This window comes from Aethalodelphis obliquidens, unplaced genomic scaffold (assembly GCF_003676395.1).
Source record: "Aethalodelphis obliquidens isolate GAN/ISIS:26980383/991018 unplaced genomic scaffold, ASM367639v1 scaffold7, whole genome shotgun sequence".
In the NCBI taxonomy this organism is placed as follows: Eukaryota; Metazoa; Chordata; class Mammalia; order Artiodactyla; family Delphinidae; genus Aethalodelphis; species Aethalodelphis obliquidens.
The window spans coordinates 24,842,619-24,853,084 of NW_020837951.1; the positions used below are offsets into that span (position 1 = coordinate 24,842,619).

General features: G+C 40.9%; 1 long non-coding RNA gene across 1 annotated transcript in view; it reads left to right on the plus strand.

Annotated features, from left to right (window-relative positions):
• LOC113619844 (uncharacterized) overlaps nucleotides 1–9,996 on the plus strand; it is a 293,595-nt gene extending 283,599 nt beyond the window's left edge. Inside the window, exon 4 of the long non-coding RNA XR_003432554.1 lies at nucleotides 8,408–9,996. This is a non-coding gene — a long non-coding RNA (uncharacterized LOC113619844). The remainder of the gene's footprint in view (nucleotides 1–8,407) is intronic.
• The last annotated feature ends 470 nt before the right edge of the window (nucleotides 9,997–10,466 follow it).

Sequence of the window (10,466 nt, forward strand, 5' to 3'; positions counted from 1 at the left end):
TGTCCCCTGCATCGGCAGGCGGACTCTCAACCACTGCGCCACCAGGGAAGTCCTGACTATTCTTCTTTTACAGATGAGGCGACAGGCTCAAAATGGTTGTAACTTGCCTAAGCACATGCAGCTCATAAATGGAGCATCCGGGAAGTAGATCACAGTCTTTGTCAGAGAAATCTGTGCTCTGCTCACTACTTCAGTGGAAATACAGAATACAAACATCAGAAGTTACCTTTGAGGTCATCTCGTATAACGACAAAAACAAACAGAACAGCTGATATATTGAGTATATATTTTGTGTCGAGCATCATACTAAGTATTATACACACACACACACACATATATATACATGTGCATACACACACACGTACAGAATTTTCACAAGAACCCTAAGAGGAAGGAACTATTATTAACCATCCTTTCCCCTTTGATAGATGATAAAAATGAGACCCAGAGATGTTAAGTTACTTGCCCATTGTCACAAAGTTAGTAAGGGCAGAACAGATCTTGTGCCCTGTGTGTGAATCACTCCGCACAGCTCAGGAAGCATTCTCTGAGCCCCTGTACCTCCAGAGACAAAGGTTCTCATCTAATGAGGCAGTCTATGCAGCCTGCTGGAAAAGTCATCAGACATCTGCCTCTGTGAGACCCCTACTCGGTGTTAGAAGAATGCCTGGCACCCATTTAGCACTATACAATGTTTGTCAAATAAATGCATATATTTCTTTCAAAGTCGTGCTATGTAGACCGCTGTTTGCTTCTCCCTGCTGAGACCTTTCTGAGACTGGAGAGCTGGGATCATATTTTTCTGAGTTATCTCTTCTCCAAAATACATGCCCTCATCTCATTTTTCCCAAACATTTCCCACCTGTCATGTTTTTCAATGCCTTTATTATTTTTTTCCAGAACCTTCAGTATAGAATGAGTACTGGAAGGCTAATGCTATTTTCTACTAAATTACAGAAAATTTCATCCTGTCTGGAAAATACATGTTCTCAGTTAAGTAACAAACATAGGTACATGTCCTATTTCATACCCCCACCATTTCCATTCCTAAACCCCTGGAATAAGAGGGTAGGGGAATCATCACAATAAAGGAAATCCACTGGCTTCAAGGTAAAATAGGCATAGTGACTTTGTGAATACTTTTCTTTTTGTGATACATCTCCACATTAAGCATGGGTCATCTGTTAAAACTTTTTAGTATATTTCCCCTCCTTAAAGTAAAATGCTTTTTATTATTAAAGATACTATATTTGTTATAGTAAAACATTTTTCCATACCTATCAGAGTTGAAGATACATACAACCATTTGTCCAGCAATCTCTGTTCTCCGTATATACCATAAAGAAGTGTGTGCACATATGTACTAGGAAATTACAACACTGATACTTATATTATTCTTGGTGAAAATAGCCCCAAATTGGAAACAATGTAAACATTCATCAATCATAGAATGGATCAATATGTCATAGAGAATTTATGTAATGAGATATAGCAATAAAAACAAATCAATTACAGATACATGCAACATCACAGATGAATCTTAAAAACATTATGTCGCGTAAAAGATTTCGGACTCAAAAGAATACATACAGCTTGAGTCCATTTATATAAAGCTTTAAAACAGACAAAGAGTATATTGTTTCAGGAGGTATAGGAAAATGGTTAAACAATGAATATAAGCAAATTCGTACAGACAACCCTCAGAATGGGAAAAAATGTTTGCAAATGAAGCAATGGACAAAGGATTAATCTCTGAAATATACAAACAGCTCATGGAGCTCAATATCAAGAAAACAAACAACCCAGTTAAAAAATGGGCGGAAGACCTAAATAGACATTTCATCAAAGAAGACATACAGATGGCCAAGAGGCACAGGAAAAGATGCTCAACATCAATAATTATTAGAGGAATGCAAATCAAAACTACAATGAGGTCAGAATGGCCATCATCAAAAAAATCTACAAACAATAAATGCTAGAGAGGGTGTGGAGAAAAGGGAACCCTTTTGTACTGTTGGTGGGAATGTAAATTGATACAGCTACTATGGAGGACAGTATGGAGGTTCCTTAAAAAACTAAAAAAATAGAACTACCATATGACCCAGCAATCCCACTACTGGGCATATACCCTGAGAAAACCATAATTCAAAAGGACACATGTACTCCAATGTTCCTTGCAGCACTATTTACAATAACCAGGACATGGAAACAACCTAAATGTCCAACAATAGATGAATGGTTAAACAAGATGTGGTACATATATACAACGGAATATTACTCAGCCATAAAAAGGAACTATACTGGGTCATTTGTAGAGAGGTGGATGGACCTAGAGTCTGTCATACAGAGTGAAATAAGCCAGAAAGAGAAAAACAAATAGGTATATTAACACATATATGTGGAATCTAGAAAAATGGCACAGAGGAACCTACTTGTAGGGCCCAAATAGAGATGTAGACGTAGAGAATGGATATGGGGAGGTAGGGGAGGGGGGGACGAATTGGGAGATTAGGTTTGACATAAATACACTACCATGTGTAAAATAGCTAGTGGGAACCTGCTGTATAGCACAGGGAGTTCAGCTTGGTGCTCTGTGGTGACCTAGATGGGGGGGAAGGAGGGGAGAAAGGTCCAAGAGGGAGGGGAGATAGGTATACATATAGCTGATTCACTTCATTGTACGGCAGAAACTAACACAACATTGTAAAGCAATTTTACTCCAATAAAGAAAAAAATCACTACCATAAGAAAGAGGGTAGAACTTTTACAAACGTGGGGGGCAGACATCATGATTAGGAAGGACACCTCCTAAGATGCTGGTTCTCATCCCTTGACTGAGTAGTGGTAAATGAGTATCCAACAACGTTTTACAAACTCTTTGCCTACAGGTTTAAACCTCTTTGTTTATGTTCATATGCCATATTTCACATTTACAAAATTTTAGAAAAAGACTAGCAGTTAGGAGAAAAAATAAGTTGCCACATGCCTACTGCTCTAATCCACCATTGAAAACATCTCAGTGTATTCTTGCAGTCAAGAAAATATACTTCTAGCCCCTCATCTCCTTCACTCATGGCTTCTGTAAAAGTGCAACAGAATGGGTGAGGAGAAGAGTGAGGATCTCTTTTGTTTGGTTGCCTTTTAGATTTTTCCCCCTGTATTAGAATGAACCAGAGTGAATAAACAGTGAGTTGATGGAGAAATATGTGTCTAATTCATCTCTTGCTTCCCAGATGCATTTCAGGTCCCTAACATTTACCATGTCAAAGATAATGAAATGGGGACTTCCTGGGTGGTGCAGTGGTTAAGAATCTGCCCGCCAATGCAGGGGACACAGGTTTGATCTCTGGTCCGGGAAGTTTCCACATGCCGTGGAGCAAGTAAGCCCGTGCGCCACAACTACTGAGCCTGTGCTCTAGAGCCTGCAAGCCACAACTACTGAGCCCACGTGCCACAACTACTGAAGCCCACACGCCTAGAGCCTGTGCTCCGCAACAAGAGAAGCCACCACAATGAGAAGCCCATGAACCACAACGAAGAGAAGACCCCGCATGCCACAACTAGAGAAAGCCCTCATGCAGCAACGAAGACCCAATACAACCAAAAATAAATAAATAAATTTACTTAAAAAAAAAAGATAATGAAATGTTAGATTGGGCATATACTGCTCACAGGTGAGACCTCATCTTGTGAGATGGTACACCAACTGCCAGGCTGTGGATTTTACTAGAAGCATAAGTAGTGGCAGCAATAATAAGCAGTGCCAAAGTGATCCACACTCACGCCTGTGAGCCTTGCTCTCCTCTGTGAGGAAGTCAGGGGCCTCACTTCCACTGTATTATATAAGATGAGAAATGGAATCAGGATGCATTGATGGGCTGCACACAGCTCTCAGCTGTCTTCTTGCCAAATCTTCCAAGACATCTAGCTTCTCCCTGAAACGATTCCCCAGGCAGGCATTTGCTATGTACTCTATATGCTCCTTCAGCGATCCCCACATACATCACAAAACGTTTTTGTCTTATTTGGATTGCATCATTGCCTAAATATTTGTCCTTATTTTTCTAAGATGCATGGAAACTGGATCAGGCTGAATATGAAGCAAACCAGGCCTGTCTAGTTCATCCAGGCCACTCATTAACATCCTTCCATTCACTCAGATGTGGGGCTCATTTTGGGTCCTCCCCACGGTGACTGAGAGTAGGGCTCAGAACGTCAGTAGCTGCTAGGTCATACATCTCCATGAGGTGGTTTTACCAAGGCAGGGCACATCTCCACAATTTGATGTGATTAACAGGCTGGCACGATATGTCTGTCTTCCAGACCATCTGATGTGTTCTTTTGAATTAGACAGTGACTTCAATAGGACAAATACATTTGTGCCTGATTAAGTTTATTGAGGGCTACATTTATGAGCATCCACTATGTGCCAGGCCCTGGGCTCTGCCTTGGAGCTTAGAAGGAAATTAAACTTCACAACTGACATGGGAACAAATACAGCTTAATCAAATGAGAGAAATGCCATGTCAGGGGTGTTTATGGGGGCCTCAAAGAAGAAATTATTAATGATTAATATTGAGAAGGGCAAGGGCAGGAAAAGCTTCACAAGAGACTGTATTTTCATGAAGGAATAAAGATTCATTATAGCTCTGATAAAACAATTTGGAAAAATTAAAACTAAACCATCCCTGAGCAAATTGAGGAATCTAATCATGAAATGCCCCCAAAGAACACTCCTAGTGAAGAAATAAAGAGCAATAGGTAGCTAGAAGTTCAATTCTATTATCCCATCAAGGCGATTGAAAGCAAAATAAAACAATACAAACATCTAACAGTGAAAAACCTCCAAGATTCTTCAAAGTGGAAATACCGCAGAGTAAATATTCCTCTGTGACTTACTCATTGTTGAATTCTCAGCACCCAGGATGCTTCAGTAAATGCATATTGATGGAATGAATGAATGATTGTACATCCTGAAAAAAATATATATACACATATGTATAAAGTGTGAGGGGGTATGTCATGTATATAATATGTGGAAACAAATACACTTGCAGAAAGGGCTGGTTATAAGTGGTCTAGCTGTTGAAAGCATGGTGCTAATAATAGCTTGGTTTCAGCGCTGACTTTTATGTAACCTGGAGGGCATACTCAAAGTGCCCAGTCACATGTGGTAGACTTTCTTTCATCACGGCTTTAAAAGGAGATTGTGTGAGAAAAACAAACACACAGATGCATTTCTGTTCACTTTCTTCCATAACAGTCAGATGCATTAAGAGAAAAACACTCAAAACCAAAGCCAGACTTTCAGTTTCTGAGCCATCCTTCAATTGCCCATTTCTGTCTTCCTTTGGCCACCTCTCCCAGCCTTCACTGTGTTTCTCCAGAACAATCTGGCTAAATGTGTTCTAAATAGCTTGGTGACCACCTCAGGGGTAATTCCTGCTGTATTTGAGTACCCAAATGAGAAGGATGGTTATCACAATCTGATTCTCTCTGTCCAGGCTCATGCCATTGTCTCCAGCCTTGCAATAGATTCTGTCACTGTTGTAAATGGAAAAGGCTCTGGCTGGCCTTCGGACCACGACTAATGGTCCTTATACTGACTAATGGTGCGATGATGGGCAGGTAACTTCCCATCTCTGGACCTCAGTCTCAATCTACAAAATGACTGAGGTTTGAAATATAATGGTCCTTCCAGTTATTACAGTCTATTAAATTTCAGTGTGTTCTCAGAGATGTAGTTTGGAAGATAAAAAAAGAATTTGGGGGAAAAGGAAGTTCGGATGCAGAACAAACCCACAGTCCTTTCATTTAGGAGAAAAAAAAATCCAAAGACAAATCCCAGCAGTGTCTATTTATCCAGTGACTTCCCATAGTATCTTTTTTTTTTTCCATAAAATGCGAATGACTTAGCAACAAGGCCCTCTGCATGAATGGGCTGACGTTTTCACTCTTCTAGCTTCTTAATGACACATCCTCTCAAAGATTGTATATTTACTTCCTTACCCCTTTCTCAAAAGAAACTTAAATACAATGTCTCAGTTAATGTAAATGCAACAGAGAACACTTCGCTTCCTTTTAATATTTATGAGGGGCATCTTTATGATAAATTTCATAGTTGCTTTTAGGCACCAACTCCTGCGGCTTCCACCTGGTTAATTGGATGTTGCTTCTTAGATATCCCACAAACTCAGCATATGCAACACTGAACCCCTAAACCCTGCCCATCCATCCTTCAGTTTTCATTGTCAGTTAATAATAATTACACTTTATATTTTGAAAGAACTTTACAGCTTAGAAAACATTTTCACATGCATTCTTCATTTTATTTCATTTTAAATTATCCCCAGCTTTCAGGTGAAACAGCTGATGCTCAGAACAGTTAAATGCCACATAATTAAGACGAGTACAGGTTGTTTCCAGAATATCAGAGATGCTTTACCTGACCTCATTTGTCTGTTAAAAATCCTTTGCTGACTTCCCATCACCTGTAAAGTTCAGTCTCTTTAGCTTGGAATTCAAGGACTCCATCAGACCCAAACATCTTTCCATATTATCTTCCTGTCAACTTAGACATTCTTCTCTCAGATAACTCCAGACAAATCACCATTACTAACATACCTGCTGCTTTTCCTTTGTACATTCTGTTCCTTCCTGCACAGTTCTGTCTACTGGGATCTTATCCATCCTTTAGGACAGTTCAAATACTGGGCCATAATCCTTTACCTAAAACCCTTTGAGTCCAGAACCTTTTTGGATTTAAGAAAGGTAACAGAGTTTATATTCTTATATTACAAAATATCTCCAGTGGAGTCTAGGGCAGTACCCTGCATTCAATTGCACTAATGTTTTACAGCAAAGCATAAGAATACTCATGCCAAGTGGAATAAATTAAGATACTAAATGGATCAAGTGAAGTTTTGCCACCTAATAAGAAAAGACTTGGTTTTGGAGCTTTTGCGTTTGGAATTGCTCATAAGTGACTACAGAGCTACACTGCTTGTTTCTGGAAGCCTCCCCAATTTGACCTCCTCTCTTCTCAGTGTACCATTCTTCCTGGCCCCTGGAAATTTTACTCTATGTACTCATTAGTTCATTTACTTATACTGTAAATATTTATTGTGTATTATGTTAGGCACTGAGACTTCTGTGATAAATCGGATAAATCAGACTGTCTCTTGCAGTTCCTGGCCTGGTGGCAAAAGCAGAGACATAAAAAGGCAAAAACAGTCAGATGGGATGAGTCCTAGGTTGGAGCTGAGCACAGGGAACTACAGGAGCAAAGAGGAGGCACCAACCCAGCCTGGGGTAGAAGGTGAAAGGGAGAAACAGTAAAGGTTTTCTAGAAGTGAAGTCATCTGGACTGAGCCTTGAACAGGGAATAAGAGTCAGCCAGTCTAAGAAATGGAGAATGGAATTGGAGGCAGAGAGAATAAGGTGTTAAAACATGGAGGAAAGGCAAAGCTAAGGTGACTGGCGTCTGCAAGTGTTTTGATTTCAGAGGATTGAAGGATGCTTGGGGGAAGAGGGCAAGGAGTGAAACCACTGAGCTTGGCTAGAACCAGAACTTGAAATACCTTATATGGGTGCTACTGAGGTAATACGTTATCTTTAAAGGCCATGAGTATAGGACAGAGCACTCACTGCACTGTGGAAAATGAAGTAGAGGGAGGCGGGACTCTTCAGAATGCTGTCATTATAATCAAAAGGTGGTGTCAACACTGAAGAAGAGACAGCTCTAGGACTTCTTCACCCATGACAGCACGTATCCCAGATTGTCCCAAGTTCAATCTAATTTTACAAATAAGTGATCTTTCAGGTAGGGATTGTGTCCTAATTTATGCATTCAACACATTTTGTTGAACATCTGTAATGGACTAGGACCCATTCTAAGCCCTGGGGATACTGCTGTGAACGAGCCAAGCCAGACCCTTCTTCTCATGGAGATGTTTGTTCAAAGGGAGTGGGAGGAGGAGGAGGTCAACCAAAAACTAGGCAGAGAAGCAAAAGCTAAATCGCAACAGAGAGAGGTAGGTTTTGTGACGAAAATAAAATAGAGTTATGTGATGGAGCGAGTGGAAGGAAGGGATGCTGTCTGAGAGGAAGTGATTCTGACTGAGGCCTGAATGATGAGAAGGTGTCAGCCATGCCAAAGACTGGTAAAAGAACAGTGATTGCAGAATTCCTGGGGTGAGACCCAAACCGGCTTGAGTGATCAAGGCAGAGAGAACTGCCAGTGCATAGAGAGCTTACGGGGATAGCTGTGTGTCAGGAGTGGGACAGATGGGCAGTGACTGGGTCAGGTGGGGTTTCTCGCCAAAGGTGAAGAGCTTGGATTTTATTCTGAGTAACTTGGGAAGTCACTGGAAGGTGTTAAACAAGTGAGTGTTATAATGTGTTTCAGATTTTACAGAGTTCACTTAGCTGCTGTGCAGAAGAGGGGATGAAGGATGACAAGAGTGGAATTAGGAGACGTTAAACTCTACTGCAAGGACCCATGTAAGTGGCAGTTGACCAGGGTTAAAGCAGTGAGCTGGAGAGAAGGTAAGAGATCATGGCTTTGTTTTGGACTTGCCTATGAAATGTATGTGTGTGTGCGTGTGTGTGAAAAATAAAGAAATCAAAGGTATTGTGGTCACCTCAAGACTTGGCATGTAAGTAGGTAGCCCTAAAAAGTGTTTGATGCATTGAAAGCATATGTTTCTCTTTATTTAAAATTATCATCTCTCTAAGTAATGATTTAATAGCTACACAGCCTATACGTCATGTGAGCTTAATGAAAGTGTTCTAAGAGACTTTTCAACAAAATTGCATTTAGAAGTAAATATTTACTTGAGTACAACTCATTTGTGAAATTAAGTCTGCTTTATGAGGCATACTCAATTATTTTTGTAACTAGTGAGCAGCATAATATCTGTGGAATTACACAACGTGAAGCCTCCTATCTTATAAACACAGACTTTTTTAAAAAAAAGTGCAGTCAGAGACAAAACAAGTTTCTTAGCACCTCAGAAACATCTAGCAAGTATGTGTGCAGTGCCTGACTGGGTACAATTAGAAATCTAGGAAAAGTGGGAAGCCATGACTTCCTCTGTGCTTTTTCCCAGTTATGAAGCAAATTCCAGGATCCTGGAATAAAATTCAATTGTGCATCTAGTCTCTTATGTCTATGTGCAGCACTTTCCAGACTTACTGGGGACATCAAGAGAAATGGTCTCTACCCTAGAGGAGTTCCTCTAGGGTAGTGGAGAGAAAGGGGGAGAGAGAGAGAACGGGGGGCAAGCTACTGATAATTGGGGGTGATAAGTGCAAAGGATAGATGCAAACTCAGGGTGCTGCTATCGGAGCCCACAAGGGCAGCCAACACATGGAGGAGTGGGTGAGGGATAGAGTCAAGGGTCCAAGGGTTGGCCTCCTTGGGGCTGGGAGGTGTGATTAGAATCTTGAAGGCTGAGCAGGAGCTATGCAGATGGAGGGAGAGGGGAAAGACAGAGAGAGAAACCTGGGCAAGTGTTGGGAGGCGGGAAAGCCCAGTGGAGGAATTGTGATGGAGGTGAGGAGGGTCATAGCATCTTGTGAGGTGGGAGCCCACTGAGTCACAGAGGGTCTTGCCTGCCATGCTAAGGACCTCGTTCTGAAGATCATAGGGAGCCCCTGAAAGCGAGTAAGCAGCAAGAGGAATGAGCAGATGGGCCTTGCACAAGAATTTATCTGTTAACAATGTGGCATGGATTGAAGTCCAGGAAGAAAAGGTAGGCGTTTGCTTGACCTCCAGACATGAAAACTGAGGCTCTGGGGTTGGGAGGGAGAATCAGGAAGTAGGATAAACAGTGGGAATGTGAAAGGAGGATGACGAAAGAGGAGACAAGGCTTAGATTTAGGCTAAACCCAGATTACTTCATATTTTAACGACAACAAAAACAAAGCAGCAAGCATGTCACCAGTGTGCAGGCTCTCAACCTTAAATGACTATTGAGTTGGCCAAAAGGTTCGTTCGGTTTTTTTCCATAAGATGGCTCTAGTAGCGCTTATTTGTCTTTTACTTCATTCGAAACAATTTTGTTAGATTGTATTGTGACAGCTGTCGTATCAGCATGCATTTTTTAAAAACTTACCAAAATTGGTGAATTTTTGTTTACCCATTTTAATATTGAAGATGGAAGAAAAAAGCAAATTTTGGGCATATTATGCTTTAATATTTCAAGAAAGGTAAAAACGCAACTGAAATGCAAAAAAAGATCTGTGCAGTGTATGGAGAAGGTGCTGTGATTGATCGAACGTGTCGAAAGTGGTTTGCGAAGTTTTGTGCTGGAGATTTCTCGCTGGGTGATGCTCTGCGGTCAGGTAGACCAGTTGAAGTTGGTAGTGATCAAACTGAGACATTAATTGAGAACAGTCAGCGTTATACCACGCGGGAGATAGCCGACATCCTCAAAATATCCAAATCAAGTGTTGAAAATCAT